The sequence below is a fragment of the Taudactylus pleione genome, unplaced genomic scaffold (genome assembly GCF_031769625.1).
Source record: "Taudactylus pleione unplaced genomic scaffold, aTauple2 ptg000635l, whole genome shotgun sequence".
In the NCBI taxonomy this organism is placed as follows: domain Eukaryota; kingdom Metazoa; phylum Chordata; class Amphibia; order Anura; family Myobatrachidae; genus Taudactylus; species Taudactylus pleione.
The window spans coordinates 1,766,219-1,790,768 of record NW_028285037.1 but is presented as its reverse complement, the minus strand read 5'-3'; the positions used below and the strand labels follow the sequence as shown (position 1 = coordinate 1,790,768).

The 24,550-nt window shown below is 46.6% G+C and overlaps 1 protein-coding gene across 2 annotated transcripts in view; it reads left to right on the top strand.

Annotated features, from left to right (window-relative positions):
• The first annotated feature begins 5,510 nt into the window (after positions 1 to 5,510).
• FHIP1B (FHF complex subunit HOOK interacting protein 1B) overlaps positions 5,511 to 24,550 on the top strand; it is a 97,278-nt gene continuing 78,238 nt past the window's right edge. For both annotated transcript variants that reach the window (XM_088454935.1, XM_088454933.1), the window contains exon 1: positions 5,511 to 5,593. The gene's annotated coding sequence lies outside the window, so the exon portion shown is untranslated. The remainder of the gene's footprint in view (positions 5,594 to 24,550) is intronic.

Below are 24,550 nucleotides of genomic sequence, written 5' to 3'. Positions count from 1 at the left end.
AGTATATAGTGTAAAGACAGCATATAATAAAAGGGCAGTATATAGTGTAAGGGCAGTATATAATAAAAGGGCAGTATATAGTGTAAGGACAGTATATAATAAAAGGGAAGTATATAGTTTAAGGGCAGTATATAGTGTAAGGACAGTATATAATAAAACAGCAATATATAGTATAAGGACAGCATATAATAAAAGGGCAGTATATAGTGTAAGGACAGTATATAATAAAAGGGCAGTATATAGTGTAAGGGCAGAATATAATAAAAGCACAGTATATAATAAAAGGGCAGTATATAGTGTAAGGGCAGCATATAATAAAAAGGCAGTATATAGTGTAAGGGCAGTATATAATAAAGGGGCAGTATATAATAAAAGGGCAGTATATAGTGTAAGGGAAGTATATAATATAAGGGCAGTATATAGTGTAAAGACAGCATATAATAAAAGGGCAGTATATAGTGTAAGGGCAGTATATAATAAAAGGGCAGTATATAGTGTAAAGACAGCATATAATAAAAGGACAGTATATAATGAAAGAGCAGTATATAGTGTAAGGACAGCAAATTGTACAAGGACAGTATATAATAAAAGGGCAGTATATAGTGTAAGGACAGTATATAATAAAAGGGCAGTATAAAGTGTAAGGACAGTATATAATAAAAGAGCAGTATATAGTGTAAGGACAGCAAATTGTACAAGGACAGTATATAATAAAAGGGCAGTATATAGTGTAAGGACAGTATATAATAAAAGTGCAGTATATAGTGTAAGGACAATACATAATAAAAGTGCAGTATATAGTGTAAAGAGAGCATATAATAAAAGTGCCGTTTATAGTGTAAGGGCAGTATATAATAAAAGGGCAGTATATAGTGTAAAGACAGCATATAATAAAAGGACAGCATATAATAAAAAGGCAGTATATAGTGTAAGGGCAGTATATAATAAAAGGACAGTATATAATGAAAGTGCAGTATATAGTGTAAGGACAGTATATAGTGTAAAGACAGCATATAATAAAAGTGCAGTATATAGTGTAAAGACAGCATATAATAAAAGGGCAGTATATAGTGTAAGGACAGCATATAATAAAAGGGCAGTATATAGTGTAAGGACAGTTTATAATAAAAGTGCAGTATACAGTGTAAAGACAGTATATAATAAAAGGGCAGTATATAGTGTAAAGACAGCATATAATAAAAGGACAGCATATAATAAAAGGGCAGTATATAGTGTAAAGACAGCATATAATAAAAGGGCAGTATATAGTATAAGGGCAGTATATAATAAAAGGGCAGTATATAGTGTAAAGACAGCATATAATAAAAGGGCAGTATATAGTGTAAGGGCAGTATATAATAAAAGGGCAGTATATAGTGTAAGGACAGTATATAATAAAAGGGAAGTATATAGTGTAAGGGCAGTATATAATAAAAGGACAGTATATAATAAAAGGGGAGTATATAGTGTAAGGGCAGTATATAATCACAGGGCAGTATATAGTGTAAGGGCAGTATATAATAAAAGGGCAGTATATAGTGTAAAGACAGCATATAATAAAAGTGCAGTATATAGTGTAAAGACAGGATATAATAAAAGGGCAGTATATAGTGTAAGGGCAGTATATAATAATGGGGCAGTATATAGTGTAAGGGCAGTATATAATAAAAGGGCAGTATATAGTGTAATGGCAGTATATAATAAAAGGGCAGTATATATTGTAAAAACAGCATATAATAAAAGTGCAGAATATAGTGTAAAGACAGCATATAATAAAGGGGCAGGATATAGTGTAAGGGCAGTATATAATAAAAGGGCAGTATATAGTGTATGGGCAGTATATAATAAAAGTGCAGTATATAGTGTAAAGACAGCATATAATAAAAGTGCAGTATATAGTGTAAAGACAGCATATAATAAAAGGGCAGCATATAATAAAGGGGCAGTATATAGTGTAAAGACAGCATATAATAAAAGGGCAGCATATAATAAAGGGGCAGTATATAGTGTAAGGGCAGTATATAATAAAAGGGCAGTATATAGTGTAAAGACAGCATATAATAAAAGGGCATTATATAGTGTAAGGGCAGTATATAATAAGAGGACAGCATATAATAAAAGGACAATCTATAGTGTAAGGGCAGTATATAATAAAACGGCAGTATGTAGTGTAAGGGCAGTATATAATAAAAGGGCAGTATATAGTGTAAGGGCAGTATATAATAAAAGGGCAGTATATAGTGTAAGGACAGTATATAATAAAAGGGAAGTATATAGTGTAAGGGCAGTATATAATAAAAGGACAGTATATAATAAAAGGGGAGTATATAGTGTAAGGGCAGTATATAATCACAGGGCAGTATATAGTGTAAGGACAGTATATAATAAAAGGGCAGTATATAGTGTAAAGACAGCATATAATAAAAGTGCAGTATATAGTGTAAAGACAGGATATAATAAAAGGGCAGTATATAGTGTAAGGGCAGTATATAATAATGGGGCAGTATATAGTGTAAGGGCAGTATATAATAAAAGGGCAGTATATAGTGTAATGGCAGTATATAATAAAAGGGCAGTATATAGTGTAAAGACAGCATATAATAAAAGGACAGCATATAATAAAAGTGCAGTATATAGTGTAAAGACAGCATATAATAAAAGTGCAGTATATAGTGTAAGGGCAGTATATAATAAAAGGGCAGTATATAGTGTAATGGCAGTATATAATAAAAGGGCAGTATATAGTGTAAAGACAGCATATAATAAAAGGACAGCATATAATAAAAGTGCAGTATATAGTGTAAAGACAGCATATAATAAAAGGGCAGCATATATTGTAAAAACAGCATATAATAAAAGTGCAGAATATAGTGTAAAGACAGCATATAATAAAGGGGCAGTATATAGTGTAAGGGCAGTATATAATAAAAGGGCAGTATATAGTGTATGGGCAGTATATAATAAAAGGGCAGTATATAGTGTAAAGACAGCATATAATATAAGGACAGCATATAATAAAAGTGCAGTATATAGTGTAAAGACAGCATATAATAAAAGTGCAGTATATAGTGTAAAGACAGCATATAATAAAAGGGCAGCATATAATAAAGGGGCAGTATATAGTGTAAAGACAGCATATAATAAAAGGGCAGCATATAATAAAGGGGCAGTATATAGTGTAAGGGCAGTATATAATAAAAGGGCAGTATATAGTGTAAAGACAGCATATAATAAAAGGGCATTATATAGTGTAAGGGCAGTATATAATAAGAGGACAGCATATAATAAAACGACAATCTATAGTGTAAGGGCAGTATATAATAAAACGGCAGTATGTAGTGTAAGGGCAGTATATAGTGTAAGGGCAGTATATAATAAAAGGGCAGTATATAGTGTAAAGACAGCATGTAATAAAAGGACAGCATATAATAAAGGGGCAGTATATAGTGTAAGGGCAGTATATAATAAAAGGGCAGTATATAGTGTAAGGGCAGTATATAATAAAAGGGCAGTATGTAGTGTAAGTGCAGTATGTAATCAAAGGGCAGTATATAGTGTAAGGGCAGTATATAATAAAGGGGCAGTATATAGTGTAAAGACAGCATATAATAAAAGGGCAGCATATAATAAAGGGGCAGTATATAGTGTAAGGGCAGTATATAATAAAGGGCAGTATATAGTGTAAAGACAGCATATAATAAAAGGGCATTATATAGTGTAAGGGCAGTATATAATAAGAGGACAGCATATAATAAAAGGACAATCTATAGTGTAAGGGCAGTATATAATAAAACGGCAGTATGTAGTGTAAGGGCAGTATATAATAAAAGGGCAGTATATAGTGTAAGGGCAGTATATAATAAAAGGGCAGTATATAGTGTAAAGACAGCATATAATAAAAGGACAGCATATAATAAAGGGGCAGTATATAGTGTAAGGGCAGTATATAATAAAAGGGCAGTATATAGTGTAAGGGCAGTATATAATAAAAGGGCAGTATGTAGTGTAAGTGCAGTATGTAATCAAAGGGCAGTATATAGTGTAAGGGCAGTATATAATAAAAGGGCAGTATATAGTGTAAAGACAGCATATAATAAAAGGGCAGTATATAGTGTAAGGGCAGTATATAATAAAAGGGCAGTATATAGTGTAAGGGCAGTATATAATAAAAGGGCAGTATATAGTGTAAAGACAGCATATAATAAAAGGGCAGTATATAGTGTAAGGGCAGTATATAATAAAAGGGCAGTATATAGTGTAAGGGCAGTATATAATAAAAGGGCAGTATATAATAAAAGGGCAGTTTTTAGTGTAAGGCCAGTATATAATAAAAGGGCAGTATATAGTGTAAGCGCAGTATATAATAAAAGGGCACTGTATAGTGTAAGGGCAGTATATAATAAAAGGGCATTATATAGTGTAAGGGCAGTATATAATAAAAGGGCAGTATATAGTGTAAAGACAGCATATAATAAAAGGGCAGTATATAGTGTAAGGGCAGTATATAATAAAAGGGCAGTATATAGTGTAAAGACAGCATATAATAAAAGGGCAGTATATAGTGTAAGGGCAGTATATAATAAAAGGGCAGTTTATAGTGTAAGGGCAGTATATAATAAAAGGGCAGTATATAGTGTAAGGACAGTATATAATAAAAGGGCAGTATATAGTGTAAGGGCAGTATATAATAAAAGGGCAGTATATAGTGTAAAGACAGCATATAATAAAAGGGCAGTATATAGTGTAAGGGCAGTATATAATAAAAGGGCACTGTATAGTGTAAGGGCAGTATATAATAAAAGGGCAGTTTATAGTGTAAGGGCAGTATATAATAAAAGGGCACTGTATAGTGTAAGGGCAGTATATAATAAAAGGGCAGTATATAGTGTAAGGACAGTATATAATAAAAGGGCAGTATATAGTGTAAGGGCACTGTATAGTGTAAGGGCAGCACATAATAAAAGGGCAGTATATATAGTATAATGGCAGTATATAATAAAAGGGCAGTATATAGTGTAAGGACAGTATATAATAAAAGGGCAGTATATAGTGTAAGGGCACTGTATAGTGTAAGGGCAGCACATAATAAAAGGGCAGTATATATAGTATAATGGCAGTATATAATAAAAGGGCAGTATATAGTGTAAGGGCACTGTATAGTGTAAGGGCAGCACATAATAAAAGGGCAGTATATATAGTATAATGGCAGTATATAATAAAAGGGCAGTATATAGTGTAAGGGCACTGTATAGTGTAAATATAGTAGCTATCTAGTATGATGCTGTTGAAATGTCAATTCCCCCGGCAGCCGGCAGGTGGCAGCGTTATCACCAGTCTCTCCTGTCTGGCTGATGACACGATCACACCGCACAGGCCGCCGGGAGTTGTAGTTCTCAGACAGGCAGAGTCAGCAACGACGGAAGCCAATAAACTACAATTCCCGTCTTTCCTCTCGGTCATTCTGTAATTGCTCCTAGAACTACATTTCCCGGCATGCCACAGATTCCACGCATGCGCATATGGGAGTGGGTGGTCCGTGAGCCTGCACCTACAGATCAGATGAAGATGGTGGCCGGGAGCTGCTGAGGGACAGGTGAGACTCCGACTTTTTCTTATCGCCGTGAGCCTGAGCTGTGGGGTGGGGGCATGTTATTGGGGTGACTTACCTGTCATGTGGTCGCTGCCCTGTGTGGTGGCATGTTACTTGGGTGGGGGTCACCTATCAGTGTATGTATTATATGGGGGGGTCACCTATCAGTGTGTGTGTTATATGGGGGGGTCACCTATCAGTGTGTGTGTTATATGGGGGGGGGGTCACCTATCAGTTTGTGTATTATATGGGGGGTGTCACCTATCAGTTTGTGTATTATATGGGGGGGGGGGTCACCTATCAGTGTGTGTATTATATGGGGGGGGGGGGTCACCTATCAGTGTGTGTATTATATGGGGCGGTCACCTATCAGTGTGTGTATATCAGTGTATGTATTATATGGGGGGGGCGGTCACCTATCAGTGTGTGTATTATATGGGGCGGTCACCTATCAGTGTATGTATTATATGGGGGGGGTCACTTATCAGTGTATGTATTATATGGGGGGGTCACCTATCAGTGTGTGTATTATATGGGGAGGGTCACCTATCAGTGTATGTATTATATGGGGGGGTCACCTATCAGTGTGTGTATTATATGGGGGGGTCACCTATCAGTGTGTGTGTTATATGGGGGGGGGGGGCCACCTATCAGTGTGTGTATTATATGGGGGATTGTCACCTTTCAATGTGTGTATTATATGGGGGGGGTCACCTATCAGTGTATGTATTATATGGGGGGGTCACCTATCAGTGTGTGTATTATATGGGGGGGTCACCTTTCAATGTGTGTATTATATGGGGCGGTCACCTATCAGTGTATGTATTATATGGGGGGGTCACCTATCAGTGTGTGTATTATATGGGGGGGTCACCTTTCAATGTGTGTATTATATGGGGGGGGTCACCTATCAGTGTGTGTATTATATGGGTAGGGCTACCTATCAGTGTGTGTATTATATGGGGGGTGTCACCTATCAGTGTATGTATTATATGGGGGCGGTCACCTATCAGTTTGTGTATTATATGGGGGGGGTCACCTATCAGTGTGTGTATTATATGGGGAGGGTCACCTATCAGTGTGTGTATTATATGGGGGAGGGTCACCTATCAGTGTGTGTATTATATGGGGGGCGGTCACCTATCAGTGTGTGTATTATATGGGGGGTGTCACCTATCAGTGTATGTATTATATGGGGGGGTCACCTATCAGTGTGTGTATTATATGGAGGGGCGTCACCTATCAGTGTGTGTATATCAGTGTGTGTATTATATGGGGGGGTCACCTATCAGTGTGTGTATATCAGTGTGTGTATTATATGGGGGGGTCACCTATCAGTGTGTGTATTATATGGGGGGTGTCACCTATCAGTGTATGTATTATATGGGGGAGGGTCACCTATCAGTGTATGTTTTATATGGGGGGGGGTCACCTATCAGTGTGTGTATTATATGGGTAGGGCCACCTATCAGTGTGTGTATTATATGGGGGGTGTCACCTATCAGTGTATGTATTATATGGGGGCGGTCACCTATCAGTGTGTGTGTTATATGGGGGGGGGTCACCTATCAGTGTATGTTTTATATGGGGGGGTCACCTATCAGTGTGTGTATTATATGGGGGGGTCACCTATCAGTGTGTGTATTATATGGGGGGGTCACCTATCAGTGTGTGTATTATATGGAGGGGCGTCACCTATCAGTGTGTGTATATCAGTGTGTGTATTATATAGGGGAGGGTCACTTATCAGTGTGTGTATTATATGGGGGGGTCACCTATCAGTGTGTGTATATCAGTGTGTATATTATATGGGGGGTGTCACCTATCAGTGTGTGTATTATATGGGGGGGGTCACCTATCAGTGTGTGTATTATATGGGGGGGGTCACCTATCAGTGTATGTATTATATGGGGGGGTCACCTATCAGTGTGTGTATTATATTGGGGGGGGTCACCTATCAGTGTGTGTATTATATTGGGGGGGTCACCTATCAGTGTTTCAGGTGGTGGTAATTATTCCTGAGGATAGCTGGAAAACACGTACTGTTTGGGTTCCATGAGGAGCGAGCTGATCTAGGAGACATCCGAGGTGGCTGTCATGGAGCTGTGGTATTTCCAGACACGCGCTTAATGCCCCCATACACGGTACGATTCTATAAACGATATGGCAGTTTTCGTCCGATTGGAACAACATATCGTTTAAAAAGTGCCGTGTGCGGGCATGACGCGCTGTCGTTGTGCGCTGTCGTTGATCTCTTGAACATGCAGAAAGATCTCAACCTGTCGTTTACAATATGCCACACATTGTGCTGGTACTTCCAGTTCTCCAACTACCAGTAAGCGGGAGAGGCTTGCTGGGACCTGTAGTTCCACAGCAAAAGATAAAATATTAACTCTTTAATTTGCACTACACTATTACACTATCAACCCGGCACCCACCGCTCCAGGTGAAAGGGTTCCCCTGGCTGTGCCATTACCTCCTGCTAGTAAAAGTTTGGTGCTGGTTATGGAAATGACAGGGGAACCCTGCACTTTGTCCCCTGTATTTGCAGGACCGGATCAGAGCCCAGTGCTGGTTCCGCTTAGTACAGAGGAATCCTACGTTGTTTGTCCCCTGTATTTTGGCAACCAGGGCTGGTTCTGATTAGCCCAGTGGAGGTTGTGCTTAATACACAGAGCCCCTATGTCATTTGTCCCCTGTATTTCTCCTTCATCCACTCGGGGACACTGGAGTCTCAGTACAGTAGGGGTATAGATGTGGGATTACTGGGAGCTGGCACTTTAATAAATTTGAATAGTATCCAGCTACTCCCCCTCTATACCCCCCCTACAGGTCAGTCTTAATTTTGTGCCAAGGGAGTTGGTCACATACAAAGCTCTCTGCAAAAAATTCAGTGGGTCCTTGATCAGCATGAGGATCAGACAGCTCACTGCCCCTGCCTGTCTGCTTCATTGGAGCTGCCAAGAGACCTCACCGATGCTGCTTGCAGCGCGCGCTGGGGTCTTCAGCTACAGAGACGCTGCATGCTGCATTCGTCGCACTCCCCTATTAGCAAGCCCGCCGCGGGCAGCATTTGGCAGCAGAAGGTTAGTGACTCCTGGCAGTCTGAGTAGCAGGGTGACCAGGAGGAAATGACAGGCGGGCATTAAAAGCACTAAGCAGCAGCGCTGAAAGGTGCCAGAACAGAGGGGGCTGAGCCTAACACGCAGTTCTGCTCCTGCCTCCCAGCACCCCCAGCGATTCCAGAAGGAGGCTGGTGGCCATTTTACAAACACAAGGCTGCTGACACATGCAGATAGAGAGAGACCTGTCTGCCCAGATTGTGCCTGCACAGTGGGGATAGACTTGTGAAGACCAGGTCGGACTGTGTTTACAGCATTATATTGTGTTAATAGCGCTGGTCTCTGAAGCAGAGCTGGTTGGGGTTGATAGCATAATCTCCCTCTATGCCCTTATCTCTTCTTCAAACAGTCTCTGTGTGTGTGTTTGATTGTATCACTACTTTTCTCTGTGTGTCTGTGTACAGTGAAGTGGTAGAATGACATCTAAGGGATCTAAAGCTGCACAAAAAACTTTCTCCTGTAAGAATTGTGCAGAGAAGTTTACACAGGGACTATCATCCAGTTCCCTGTTGTGTGAGAAGTGTGTTTCAGAGACACAGACTGCAGCATCTACACAAAATTCATGGACTGATCAAATTACATAGTCATGTCTGAAATGTCTGCAGAGCTGGAAGCTTCTCGCAGGGCAAGAGAGGCTGAAAGATCTCAGAGGTCTGCCTTCTCTGTACCAGACTTGGCGCGGTCTTTAGCCAAGTCTGTAGAAGGGCTCACAAGGGTTATGTCAGCCCAGGTTCCTCCTGTGGCATCCTCTAGTGTCCCTACCAGGAGACTTATACTGAATCCTCTAATGTGGGATGATCCGGAAGAGGACGACATGCCTGATACGGAGGAAGGGGATGTACAGGACCCTATAGAGGATCAGGTGCCAGAGGAGGCAGAGCCTGTATATCAGGGGGTAGAGGCGTTGATTGCAGTGATACGCCAGGTGTTACATGTTGAGGACAGGGATCCTGTAGAGGTTAGGCCGTCTATTTTTAATAAACAGCAAAGACTGGCAGCCTTCTTTCCAGTGTCTGAGGAATTGGACAAGATCCTTACCTCACCGTGGAAACACCCTGATAAAAGGTTTCAGATTTCTAGAAAGCTTTTATCATACTATCCCTTTCCCGCAGTAAGCAGGCGTTTATGCAAAACACCTCCGTCAGTGGACCCTTCAGTGTCACGTCTTTCAAAAAAGACAGTGCTCCCTGTTCCAGGTGCAGTGTCTTTAAAGGAGCCTTCTGACGTGAAGTTAGAAACTACCTTGAAGTCAATGTACACTGTAGCAGGGGTGTCTCTTTTTCGACTCGCATTATTCAGCTGTTGGGTCAACAAGGCGGTGGAAGTATGGGCTACGCAGCTCGCTGAGAGCATTAAGACTGGGGCTCCAGCGGAGGATCTGGTTCCTCTAGCGGAACAAATTGCAGAGTCTGCTGCTTTTCTTGGAGAGGCTTCTAAGGATATTTGTAGTCTTTCCTCTAGATCCTCGGCCTTGGCTGTCTCAGCCCTCAGAGCCCTGTGGCTGCGACAGTGGCAGGCGGATGCGGAATCCAAGAGCGCTTCCATTCACAGGAGAAGCTCTGTTTGGAACGAAACTGGATAAGTGAATATCTCAAGCCACAGGTGGCAAGTCCACTTATCTACCATCTGCTGCTCCTCTCCCCAGGAAGCCCTTTGCCGGACCGTCCTTTCGTATTCCAGAGAGAGTCAGGGACTGTGGCAGAGGCGCTCCCACTGTCTCCCGTGGTTCCAGAGGCAGGGGTAGAGCCACTGCATCCTCCTCCCAGCAGGATAAGGCTTCAGTTAAGCCTCCAGCATGACGTGCTCCCTTCTCTCCTGGGGGACCCCAGGGTGGGAGCTCGCCTTTGCAATTTCAAAGAAGTTTGGATCAAGTCTTGCCTTGACGCGTGTGTCCGGAACATCATTATTCAGGGGTTGAAGCTGGATTTTCAGATCCAACATCCTCCTCGTTTTTTCACAACTGGTTTGCCGGCATCTGCGGACAAACGGCTTGTTATACAGGAGGCAATAGAAAAGCTACTGTCTCCTCGAGTAATAGTGTATGTCCCTATCCACCAGCAGGGTCAGGGTTTTTATTCCAGCTTGTTTGTGGTTCCCAAGCCAGACGGCTCGGTGAGACCCATTCTGAACTTGAAACATCTCAATCCTTATTTGCGGACTTTCAAGTTCAAGATGGAGTCCCTGCAATCTGTCATTTCAGGGCTAGAGAGGGGCGAGTTTCTTGTATCCTTGGACATAAAGGATGCTTATCTCCACATACCCATTTGGCCTCCTCAGGCATTCCTTTGGTTCACAGTGCGGGCCTCTGATTTTCAATTCCAGGCCTTATCTTTCGGTCTTTCATCAGCACCAAGAGTGTTCACGAAGGTCATGGCAGTAATGATGGCCCTTCAGATACAAGGGGTTACTATCGTCCCTTACTTGGATGACCTACTCCTCAAGGCTCCGTCAGTCTCGCAATTACTGCAGGACATCCAGGTAACACAGAGTCTACTGTTGCAACTCTGAATCCTGAATTACCAAAAATTTCATCTGCAGCCTACACATCGTCTGCCTTTCCTAGGGATGATTTTGGACACAGTAGAGCAGAAGGTATTTCTTCCGCAGGAAAAAGTCACCTCCATCCAACACATGGTGTGATTGATACTGCGACATCGCAGGGTGTCAGTGTACCTGTGTATTCGCCTTCTTGGAAAGATGGTTGCGTCCTTCGAGTCCATCCAATACGAGAGGTTCCATGCCCGTCCATTCCAACTGGACCTCCTCTCTCAGTGGTCAGGGTCCCACCTCTTCCTTCACCAGTGAATTTAACTGTCACCCAGGACTCGGACATCTCTCCTTTGGTGGCTGAATTCCTCTCACCTATTGGCAGGCAAGAGGTTTGCATTGTGGGAATGGATTCTCCTCAGCACAGATGCCAGTCTGAGAGGATGGGGGGCAGTGACTCAGGGAAGCCACTTTCAGGGCCGCTGGACTCGGCTGGAGGCAGTACTGCCCATAAACATTCTGCAGCTAAGGGCCGTGTCTACGCTCTTCAGGTGGCACATCCTCCTTTGACGGGCCAGGCCATCAGAGTGCAATCCGACAACACCACGGCTGTGGCGTACATCAACAAACAGGGCGGTACCAAGAGTCTGTCTGCCATGAGGGAGGTAAGCCGCATTCTTCTCTGGGCAGAGGAATATGCGGTAGCGATATCAGCAATTTTCATACCAGGGGTAGAAAATTGGGAGGCCGATTACCTCAGATAACAGGACATTCATCCGGGAGAGTGGATGCTCAATCCACAGGTCTTCCAACAACTGATTCAGCGTCGGCACTGTCATCGCATATGGAAGGCATATGTCTCTTGGTGTGAACACAAGGGTGCGCCACCCTCAGAATTCAACTTAGCCAGGCTGCTTCTTTTTCTACAGGCTGGTTTAGCAGCAGGTCTTCGTCTGGGATCTTTAAGAGTTCAAGTATCGGCTTTGTCAATTTTCTTTCAAAAGCGACTAGCATGATTACCGGATGTCCAGACTTTTCTACAGGGGGTTGTCAGATTACAACCTCCGTTTGTACCTCCTACGGCCCCATGGGATTTGGATTTGGTCCTCTCCTTTCTCCAATCTTCCCTATTTGAACCTTTACAGACAGTGGAATTAAAATTTTTATCATGGAAAGTGGTTCTCCTGTTGGCGCTCGCCTCTGCTAGGCGTGTGTCTGAGCTAGGGGCACTTTCTTGTCGGCCGCCTTACCTCATTTTTCATGAGGATAGGGCTGAGGTACGCACAAAGTTATCCTTTTTCGGTAAGGTAGTATCGGCGTTTCACATCAACCAACCGATCGTGGTTCCGGTGTTTAAAGTGGATTCTTCGGCTTCCAGATCCCTAGACGTTGTCCGGGCTCTTCAGATTTATGTTGATAGGACGGCATCCCTCCGGAAGTCTGATACGCTGTTTGTTCGATATGATATGGCGCGGCCAGGCTGGCGGGCTTCTAAGGCTACTATTTCTAGATAGGCTTGTCTGATTGTCAGACGAATCCATCTGGCTGCATCAAAGCATCACCTACTTCAATCACAGTGCATTCTACGCGCTCGGTGGGTCCTTCATGGACGGCTGCCCGCGGGGTTTCCCTGACCCAGCTTTGTTGGGCGGCCACGTGGTCAGGCCAGCATACTTTTGCAAAGTTTTACCGTTTTGACACGTTTGCGGCATCTGCTCCACAGTATGGCCGTGCTGTTTTGCAGGGTTCTCAGCGCTCTCCCACCCGGAACGGGAGCTCTGGGACGTCCCCACTGTACTGCGGCTCCAGCGTAACCTAGTGGATGAAGGCGAAAACAACAGGATTTTGGTACTTACCGATAAATCCCTTTCTCCGATTCCACAGGGGACACTGGACGCCCACCCGGCGCTGTTCCTCCTGCATTGGTTATTGTTCTGCCAGGTATGGACAGTCAGTTTTTTCTTCAAGGTCTCCTTGATTTGTTTGCATATTTGCTTGTTGTTTATGTATGTTCTAGCTTCTCTTCTCCTCTATTATTCTATTTCCAGCTCTCCTCGGGCACAGTTTATTTAGAGTGACCTTTAGGGGGGTATAGAGGGGGAGGAGCTAGCTTCTATTCAAATGTATTAAAGTGCCAGCTCCCGGTTATCCCACATCTATACCCCACTGTACTGAGACTCCAGTGTCCCCTGTGGAATCGGAGAGAGGGATTTAACGGTAAGTACCAAAATCCTGTTTTAGCACAACCAGTACTGGGGCTCCAAAGCCCGGGGCTGGTTATTCTTTTGGTGGGTGAAGGGGGGGGCACGCCTTTTTTTCTATTTTTAAACAGAGGTTTTCATTGTTTTTAAACACAGAAGCACAGACGGATCTCCTTGATCCGTCCGTGCATCTGTCTCTTTATTTTTATTACAGACAGATGCATATATCGCTGATCTCCCTGATCCGTCCGTGCGTCTCTCTGCTATCGCACACAATCTAATGAATATGTAAATCATTAGATCGTGCACGATAGGTCTGGTGCACAGGAGCTGCCGGGAGAGTTCAAGGGAGATCGCTAACGAGATTGGATCGTTCACTACATCGTACTGTGTGCACCCACCTTTAGGAACAGTGAGTGTTATGAGGTATTGTGTAAGGGGAGACCTCGCTCCTGCACTGTATATCCATTCATACCAATGTTACGCTGGGCTGGGTACCTGTAACCAGATTGAGGTTCAGATACTCCGTGTTTAAACTGCTGACTGGCATGGAATGGGTGCGTGTGTGTATATATAATATATATAATGTGTGTGTGTGTGTGTGTATATAAGTATATATATATATATATATATATATATGTGTGTGTGTGTGTCAAATATAATCCGCACTCAGGGCTGTAGAATTTATTTTAATCAACTTTCAGAAAAGACAAATACATTATTTTTCGACACAATCTTCCTTCAATACACTTTGTCAACAAGCTTTCGTATTCCCTCATTAAAAAATGTTTTACGCGGAGTTGCGAGCCACGAATGCTCCGCTGTCTTCACCTCTTCATCTGTCATGGATTATTGTGTAGGCAGAGCCACGGCCGATTTGCAACATAATCCACTGTCGCTCGTCTATCCAACAGAATCCGTACACGTGCACACTCAGTGTTCTCATCAGTTGTGGACGTGCGTCCGGCTCCTTCTTCGTGGCTGACTCTTGTGCGACTTCACTCTCCATTCATACACGCTTTTTTGCGACAAAACGCTTTCTCCATACTGTGCACAAAGTCTATGATAAATATCGTCACCAGACACCCTCAGACCACAAAACCGAATCCCTGCACGCTGCTCTTCTCTTGTGCAAATCACCAACGTAGCACGTTCACACCTGCGCAGCAATGATTGGGGAGACAGCGACCTAGTACGGAAAGCGTTAATAAAACCGTGCGGCCAGCAGAAGTTTTATATAACTAGTGTGCGGGCACTGCTCAGGGTAAGACCTATTCACATGGGCATATCGCCTTATGGGAGCCAGAGGAAAGGAGATGGCACATTTGGGGAAACGGCTAATACAGACACAGTATGTAAGCATCATGTTACCCTGTATTTGTCATTGCACAGCCTTAGAGACACTATTACGCCTGCTGAGATTTATTTTGTATACACAGAGATATAAACATGCCCTCAGAGTGACCTATAATTTATTAGATTATAATATGTCACCGTATTGCTAATAACTGTGGTGCTTACGTTCTGCTGTGGTGGTGTGTGCTGGTTACTGTGTGGTGTGTGCTGGTTACTGTGTGGTGTGTGCTGGGTTGCTGTGTGGTGTGTGCTGGGTTGCTGTGTGGTGTGTGCTGGGTTACTGTGTGGTGTGTGCTGGGTTGCTGTGTGGTGTGTGCTGGGTTACTGTGTGCTGGTTACTGTGTGGTGTGTGCTGGGTTGCTGTGTGCTGGTTACTGTGTGGTGTGTGCTGGGTTGCTGTGTGGTGTGTGCTGGGTTACTGTGTGCTGGTTACTGTGTGGTGTGTGCTGGGTTGCTGTGTGGTGTGTGCTGGGTTACTGTGTGCTGGGTTGCTGTGTGGTGTGTGCTGGGTTGCTGTGTGGTGTGTGCCGGGTTGCTGTGTGGTGTGTGCCGGGTTGCTGTGTGGTGTGTGCCGGGTTGCTGTGTGGTGTGTGCCGGGTTGCTGTGTGGTGTGTGCCGGGTTGCTGTGTGGTGTGTGCCGGGTTGCTGTGTGGTGTGTGCCGGGTTGCTGTGTGGTGTGTGCCGGGTTACTGTGTGCTGGTTGCTGTGTGGTGTGTGCCGGGTTACTGTGTGCTGGTTACTGTGTGGTGTGTGCCGGGTTACTGTGTGCTGGTTACTGTGTGGTGTGTGCCGGGTTACTGTGTGCTGGTTACTGTGTGGTGTGTGCCGGGTTACTGTGTGCTGTGTGCCGGGTTACTGTGTGCCGGGTTACTGTGTGGTGTGTGCCGGGTTACTGTGTGGTGTGTGCCGGGTTGCTGTGTGGTGTGTGCCGGGTTGCTGTGTGGTGTGTGCCGGGTTGCTGTGTGGTGTGTGCCGGGTTACTGTGTGCTGGTTAGTGTGTGGTGTGTGCCGGGTTACTGTGTGCTGGTTACTGTGTGGTGTGTGCCGGGTTACCGTGTGGTGTGTGCTGGCTTGCTGTGTGCTGGCTTGCTGCTTGCTGTGTGGTGTGTGCCGGGTTACTGTGTGGTGTGTGCCGGGTTACTGTGTGGTGTGTGCCGGGTTACTGTGTGGTGTGTGCCGGGTTACTGTGTGGTGTGTGCCGGGTTACTGTGTGCTGGTTACTGTGTGGTGTGTGCCGGGTTACTGTGTGGTGTGTGCCGGGTTACTGTGTGGTGTGTGCCGGGTTACTGTGTGGTGTGTGCCGGGTTACTGTGTGGTGTGTGCCGGGTTACTGTGTGGTGTGTGCCGGGTTACTGTGTGGTGTGTGCCGGGTTACTGTGTGGTGTGTGCCGGCTTGCTGTGTGGTGTGTGCCGGGTTACTGTGTGGTGTGCCGGGTTACTGTGTGGTGTGTGCCGGGTTACTGTGTGGTGTGTGCCGGGTTACTGTGTGGTGTGTGCCGGGTTACTGTGTGGTGTGTGCCGGGTTACTGTGTGGTGTGTGCCGCGTTACTTTGTGTTGTTAGTGGGACCTGATTTGTGACTATGGGTTATGTGGAGTTCTGTCATGTAACTCTAGCAGAATAGCCGGTGGTTGCAGCTGTCCTCGCCCAGGCCAGACGCTGACGTTCAGATATATAACGTAGGTTGCAACATTCCCGCCCGGTGGTGACAAGCAGCCACTCGCAGCTAGAAATGTCTGTCACACTGTACATCCAGCATACGTTACCATAGGCGGCATGTTCTGACACGCTGACCGTGCGCTTAGCACAATGTAATGTAAATGCCTTCTGTGCTGATATCTGAGCAGTAAGAGAGGATATTATGCCATTGTAACGCTCTACATGACCATAGTCTTCATTCAGGCACCCAGCACCTGTCACAACCCGTCCAGTTCCTCTTTCTCGCATGGGGCGTCACTCTCTGCTCTGGGGCTTCTAGCACACTCTGGTCTGCCTCCTAGGTGTTTGTTGCATCAGCTGAGTGTGCTAGAAGCACCAGAGCAGAGTGTGACGCCCCAGGCAGGAGAGAGGACCTGCGTGGGCTGTGATTGGTGCAGGGTGCTAGAATGAACACCAATCACACCTCTGTATACTTGGTCTCATCACACTTCCGCCCTGAACCAATCCAGTCAGAGAGGGAACAGTGTTATTCCCTGCAGCGCTGTGACAGTAATAACAAGTGATATTAGCCAGTCCCTATGAATGGGGGTCCTCACAGTCCAATAGAAGCACCAGCATTCAGCAATCACTAGGAAGTCAGTAAGTCTTAGCTGATGATTAATGGCAAAGCGCCTGATTCTCTACCGTATGCAACTGCGGTTATGCACGTGTTTTATCGATTGTTTTGCTCTGCGCATGCGTGAACCGTCCGCTGCGTTCTTAGTGACCACGCAGACCCATCACAGAGTGATTGACAGGAAGTGCTTTTTCTGGGTAGTAATGGGGGGGGGGGGGGTCGGCAGAGCGTAAGAGTGCCAGGGCCATGCATAAATTATCCAATGCAGTGCCATAGGCAGCCTGTGGTCTCATAGCGTGCGTGGTTGTTAGCAATTTCTGAGTAAGGTCAGAGCTTGTGCCAGTGTTCGAGGCTGCCATGGTACCGATGTTATCGATGGTTTTGCAGTCTTGCTAAATATTCCGTATGTGTGTTGAGTAAAGTGAGCGTCCTTGTGCAGTGCTGCGACGGAATAGCGCTCACAATGAATTGGCGTACTATCGCAGTTGAACTGTGGGCCTGATTCAGCAAGGATCGCAAAGAAGAGATAGCATGTACTTGGCCGCTGCGAGAATATTCTAATGAATGCATACGCACGGCAATCGCAACACAAGATGCATACCCCCCGCAATACATAAAGTCAGCCCACCTCCCTTTTCTCGTGTTCCCGCGGGGTGCTGAGCCCTGCCCTATTTCTGAAGGGCAGAAAGCACCCTGCCCACCAGTGCGGCGCCCCGCTGAAACAGCCTGTGGGTTCTGTCCTCCACCCGCGGGTGGGAGAACCGGCAGAGCAGCGGTCACCGCCGTTGAATGGACGCCTGGCGCATGCGCCCGGCATCTATTCAGTGACCGCGGCGCTTGGGGGCTGCCCGGCATTTCCGTAAGTACCAGGCACGCCCCCAACAATGGCGAAAAGGGGACGCGTCGTAAAGACACACCCCCTCTTCATCGGTCATGCCCTCTTTTCAGGTGCGCGCGCAGATGTGCCCTAGCTCTAGGTCCGGCGCCCTGCCTGACGCCGGACCTATAGTGAACACTACTTTACTCTATTGCTTGATCAGTACGCAGGCTAGCAAAACATCGGTAACATCGGGATCCATCGAACCCATATGCACAAGTGTGGGAGCCCTAACCAGCGGCAGGATTGTGGCAGCTTCCTGTGTACATCGAGACGCAAATATATGCCGCCGCACAAGCTTAATTATGCACGCCCCTGTAACGCCTGTGTTCATCCGACCACCACCCACAATCGGCACTTCCTGTCAATCAGCATCGGAGGTCTTTCCGTGCTAATTGCATACGCCGTGCGATCCCTTACTTAATCACAATAACTGGTTGGCGCATACGCATTGAGACACATGCGCAGAGACGCAACATCTGCCAACTGCGAGCAAATTCTTCCTTGCTGAATCGGGCCCTGTGTACGTAACCGCAGTTGCATGCGCATTTGTGTACATTAGTGAATCAGGCTCTAAGTCTATGATAAGTTATATGCATGATTTTATTAATTTATGTAAAAAGTTTCCACTGGTACCGAGGATGTCATGTGACATATACAATGACCTGTATAAAAACTACATTTATACCCACAGATGTGAGATATAATCCAGTCCTCTAAGCGCATCTTATGCTGCCCATCCACTAGGCAATTAAACCTAGCGATGGAGCGATAACGATGGTCATTATCGCTCCATCACTTGGTAATCGCCCGCAAATCGGGCAGTAAAAGGTTAAAAACAACAAGCGATGCGCGCGCCCGCTGGTCGTTTTTAACATCGGTCATCGCCCAAACAAGACGATCAACCTGATGACCGCCGTCAGGTTGCCATGTTCGGGTTGATTGATCTGCATACACTGAACGTTTAGGTTACGCAATTCACCCTGCGGCGTCATAATCGTGCTGTCGTCCCCGCATCGTGTAATGGATGGGCAGCATTACAGGAATCCAAAGGCTGCTAAATGGATGGAATAACGCGTTTCGTAACTAAATTAGTTGCATAACAGACACTTCCCGGACGTTTGCCTCCAAGTGAATTTTCATATGTTGCCGAGGTGACCAACTGTACCCGACCACACGCTGCTAGAATGGCCGCTCTGGCACTGAAGGGGTTAACCCTTGTGCAGCAGCGCCATCTTTAAAGGGACAATGTAGATGCAGGTCGCCATGCACGGTACATAAATAGGTTTATAATGTATTTTACCATGTTGTATTTAAAGCGTTGTGCGCAGTTGTGAAATTGGGCAGATGTGTGTGAATGTACTATGCACTTATGGGGAAGGTATTTTGTTTTAAAAGGTATTGAAATGTGGAGACAAATTGCTCTTTAGACATTGTGACCGGACGCCTTTTGTCTAGGCCGGCCCTGGTCACGCGTTAGCGCTTTCGGACTCCCACTCACCATCAGTGACCGCCTGTCAGTGACTCCGCCCACTGTGCTATGGGCATGTAACGATGCTGCCACCACCAAACTCTGCCATCGGCATTTGGAACCGCTTTTTACGTTACCCTTAGGCTCCTGCCACCGACGCCTGGAACTGCTCTGCTGCGTATGTATAGACTAACTGCGGAAACACCTCCTGTTTGGTGTCGGCTGTTCCCACCTGATCCCTCACAATGGACCAGGTCTGCACGGTAGCTGGCAGAGGGCTTGAACTTGGAGACGCGGAGCTCTTACCCAGTACAGCAAGAGAACGGAATAGCGTTTTGCGCAGTTCTGTTGTCGCGGGGTACAGATGTAGCCGAAGTAAAGGCAAAGGTGTTTATTGCTCTCAGTCTTAAAAAAGACCCTCCCTTCGGATTGAAGGGGAATATCAGCATACAAGATGTTACAGGAATTCTTCTCCACACAGGATTTACAAGGATGTACAATATTACCAGGCACAAAGCCTTCTTTTATGCCACTCTAATACACATTTCCACAGGGGGTAAGCCCGCCCTGTAGTTTCCAACCAATCACCATAAGTGCATGACCTGTGCATGTGCTGGCCACATGCACGTATAACATTGTCCCTTATGGACAGTGGGGAGTGGTCACTCCCCTGAGCCTGAGCTAACCTGGGGTTTTGGTCGCCACCCAGGAGTCGGCTCATCTAGGGCCGGGGGAGGTTTCCCTCCAAAACCCTACTTCCAGGAATCTGCTAAGGGACCAAGCTTGCTACCTCTGCCTGAATCTGAGCTCCAGAGGTGGGCAAGCAGGGGTCCCGGGCACGGTGTCCTGACCATGGAAGGGAAGCGATTTGAAGCTCCCTAAACCCACTTAGTTGGCTGCATTAGCCAGCTCCCTATGCACCCCCCATACCACTTCCAGGCATGAGGCTGCATAGGAGGACATTTTGTTTCTCTGGAAGGGGCTGGGGGATCCCCCTGGACCTCCACAGACCACAGGTAAGTGCATTTTTCCTTAAATTATACACTTAAAATTATACCTTAAATATATAAATTTAAAATACATTTATATTTGTTATTTTACTGTGCTCAGCGCTGGGCTCCCTTTTCCCTGCCGCCCTGGAATGCTGGGTTCAGTGCTGGGGCGCTCTCAGCGCTGGGGGTTACCAGGGGTTAAGTCTCCTGAGCTCCGCAGCCACAGGACTCTGGCTGCGAGCGCTCTGTACTGGCCCCACACAGCCCCGCTGCACTGGGAGCTGGCTTCTCTGGTCTCCCAGCGTGTGGCCTCTCCTCTGCACTGGGGTATCAGGAGCTAGCACTCCCGACCCCCAGCGTGTGGCTACCACAGTTCTCCACCGAGGGTTAACTGCCGGCCACGCTGCGGAGCTGGGGCGCCGGGAGCAATGCCCCCAGCGGCACCACACTGTGCCCCCGGTGCCACGCACCGGGGGTTAACCAGCGCCATGCCGGTAGCCGCCTAGCCCAGAGACCCCTGCTTAGCCCTACAGCCCCCGCAGCAGCTACAGCCTGCTGTCCTGTGGAACTGGGGCGCCGGGAGCCAGGCTCCCGGTCCCCAGCGTCGGGCCCTCCTGTCGCTTTGCCGTAGCCGCTGGAGATGATCCGGGGCTGCGGCGCCAACATATAGTCCCCACCCCTAGTGCAGCACGCCGGGGAGGCTTCACTCTGCCAGAGCTCACCTCTGGCAGCATGCGGCGCTTCAGACATACCCCCGCTGCAGTGCATCAGGGGTTAAACCATTGCACTGCCGTGGCCAACAGAGCGGGTCCGACCGCGGCAGCCTAAAACATATATTACCCACCCGGCACCTAGCGCCTATTTGTACATTTAAAAATGGCACCGCAGCACGGGGATTAACCCCATCAGTGCCGCAGCCGCCATTAAACACGTGGGGTCCGGCCACAGACATCCTCACCTAGGAGCTGGTATGGTAATGGGTAACGGGACAAGCCTTCTCTTTGGGCTGCAGAGTAAGGGATCTCCTGTGTGCCTTGGTAGAGTAAGGGATCTCCTGGGTGCCTTGGTAGAGTAAGGGATCTCCTGTGTGCCTTGGCAGAGTAAGGGATCTCCTGTGTGCCTTGGCAGAGTAAGGGATCTCCTGTGTGCCTTGGCAGAGTAAGGGATCTCCTGTGTGCCTTGGCAGAGTAAGGGATCTCCTGTGTGCCTTGGTAGAGTAAGGGATCTCCTGTGTGCCTTGGCAGAGTAAGGGATCTCCTGTGTGCCTTGGCAGAGTAAGGGATCTCCTGTGTGCCTTGGCAGAGTAAGGGATCTCCTGTGTGCCTTGGTAGAGTAAGGGATCTCCTGTGTGCCTTGGCAGAGTAAGGGATCTCCTGTGTGCCTTGGCAGAGTAAGGGATCTCCTGTGTGCCTTGGCAGAGTAAGGGATCTCCTGTGTGCCTTGGCAGAGTAAGGGATCTCCTGTGTGCCTTGGCAGAGTAAGGGATCTCCTGTGTGCCTTGGTAGAGTAAGGGATCTCCTGTGTGCCTTGGTAGAGTAAGGGATCTCCTGTGTGCCTTGGTAGAGTAAGGGATCTCCTGTGTGCCTTGGCAGAGTAAGGGATCTCCTGTGTGCCTTGGCAGAGTAAGGGATCTCCTGTGTGCCTTGGCAGAGTAAGGGATCTCCTGTGTGCCTTGGCAGAGTAAGGGATCTCCTGTGTGCCTTGGCAGAGTAAGGGATCTCCTGTGTGCCTTGGCAGAGTAAGGGATCTCCTGTGTGCCTTGGCAGAGTAAGGGATCTCCTGTGTGCCTTGGCAGAGTAAGGGATCTCCTGTGTGCCTTGGCAGAGTAAGGGATCTCCTGTGTGCCTTGGCAGAGTAAGGGATCTCCTGTGTGCCTTGGCAGAGTAAGGGATCTCCTGTGTGCCTTGGTAGAGTAAGGGATCTCCTGTGTGCCTTGGTAGAGTAAGGGATCTCCTGTGTGCCTTGGTGTAAGACGTCCCAGCAGGTCTGGAGAGAAGACAGTTGTTGTATCTCAGACTCTCACTTTCTAAGGTGTTAAGACTGGAAAAGCCAAACTGGTTTTATTGTTCCTCGTATGTGAAAGGATGAATGCAATTTACCAGTCCCTGTGAAACGTTAGATTTGCATTGTAAGAGACAGTCGTACTGTATGCTAAATCAGTTTGTGTTTTAGGAAGCCAACTGGTTTTGGGTGGTAGATATTAGAAAGGAGGAAACTGGTTAGTGCCTTTTGAAATGTCAAATATTTATTTATATTTTGTGAGATACTTTGGTTAAGAAACACAAGGCGGGTTTACCCCCAGTGGTATTGTGTGTAAGAATGGGATATAAAGAGGGCATGTGAGCCCTGTGTGTGTATATTTTTTAACATCAAGAAGAAATGAACTGCTGTAACATCTGTATGCTGGGATACCCCCTACGCCAAGTGGAAGAGTCTTTTTAAACAATAAACATCTTTGCCTTTACAATGACTACATCTGAATCCTGCGACAACAGAGTTGCGCCAAACGCTATTCCATTCTCCGGCTGTGTTAAATAGAGCCCAGTGTCTCCAAGCTCAAGCCCTCTGCCAGCTACCGTGCAGGGCCTGGTTTGCTGCGAGGGATCAGAGCGTATCAGCCGACACCAATCAGCAATCAGAAGGTGTGGCCGCAGATACGCAGCAGTGGCGGTTTCAGGTGCCAATGGTAGGCGCCAGGGAGAAGTGGTTCCATGTGCCAATGGTAGGAGCCAGGGAGAAGCAGTTCCAATGGCAGGTGCCAATGGTAGGCGCCAGGGAGAAGTGGTTCCAGGTGCCAATGGTAGGACCCAGGGAGAAGCGGTTCCAAGGGCAGGTGCCAATGGTAGGCGCCAGGGAGTAGTGGTTCCAGGTGTCAATGGTAGGAGCCGGGGAGAAGCGGTTCCAGGTGTCAATGGTAGGAGCCGGGGAGAAGCGGTTCCAGGTGCCAATGGTAGGAGCCGGGTAGAAGCGGTTCCATGTGCCAATGGTAGGAGCCGGGGAGAAGCGGTTCCGTGTGCCAATGGTAGGAGCTGGGGAGAAGCGGTGCCAGTGGTAGGAGCCGGGGAGAATCGGTTCTGTGCCAATGGTAGGCGCCAGGGAGAAGTGGTTCCAGGTGCCAGTGGTAGGAGCCAGGGAGAAGTGGTTCCAGGTGCCAGTGGTAGGAGCCAGGGAGAAGCGGTTCCATGTGCCAATGGTAGGAGTCGGGGAGAGGCGGTTCCATGTGCCAATGGTAGGAGCTGGGGAGAAGCGGTGCCAGTGGTGGGAGCCGGGGAGAATCGGTTCCGTGCCAATGGTAGGCGCCAGGGAGAAGTGGTTCCAGGTGCCAGTGTAGAAGCGAAAATAGGAAAAAAAAAAATGTCAGGACATGCAGGAAATTGCGCCTGTACTCCAAAAAATGTCTGACATGCACTATAAAATGGGTGCAAGTATATTTTTGTGTCGTAAAAAGCGCACTTTAAAGAAAAAAAAAAGCACCTGATGCAACCACGTGCAATTTTTAAAACACTTGATGCATCCATATAGACCCCCCCCTAAAAAAAATACCAGACCCAATACGTCAAATCCATTTTCAGCCAAAATTTTTTTTTTTTTCACCCAATATTTTTTGTAAAATTACGCAAATTACAAATACTTTTGAGTTCATTTATCATTAAGGGGGTGTCCAAAGGGTTCTTAAGGAAATCCCCACATTTTTAGTCAAAAATAGGGATTTAGAATTTTTTTATCACCAGGTCTGAGAAGGTGAAAACTTTTCACCTGTTTCTCACTATTCCATTATTGCCGGTGCGATAATCTGCTGTGAAATCGCGGGTGTGATGCTTTTTTCGCGAAAACAGCTCTTATCGCACTTGATTGAATCCGGCCCTAAGTGTTATCAGCTTTGTGTCTCCTTATTCAGCTATCGGATTCATGTTAGGACTGCTTAGTGGACTATATTGTATTTCACATCTTTGGGTATAAAGTAACTTTTATTTGTGTTTGTGTGACACTGACCAGATAGGCTCATTCCCCCACTCTTCCTGGGCAATCTACTCCTGGTGTACGGGATTCCCTCCAGCAACTGCCGGTCACTGTGGTGCGGAGAGAGTGAGTGGACCGTGTGCTGTCAGTGTCTCTGTGGTGTGGGGAGAGTGAGTGGACCGTGCGCTGTCAGTGTCTCTACGGTACTGGGGAGAGTGAG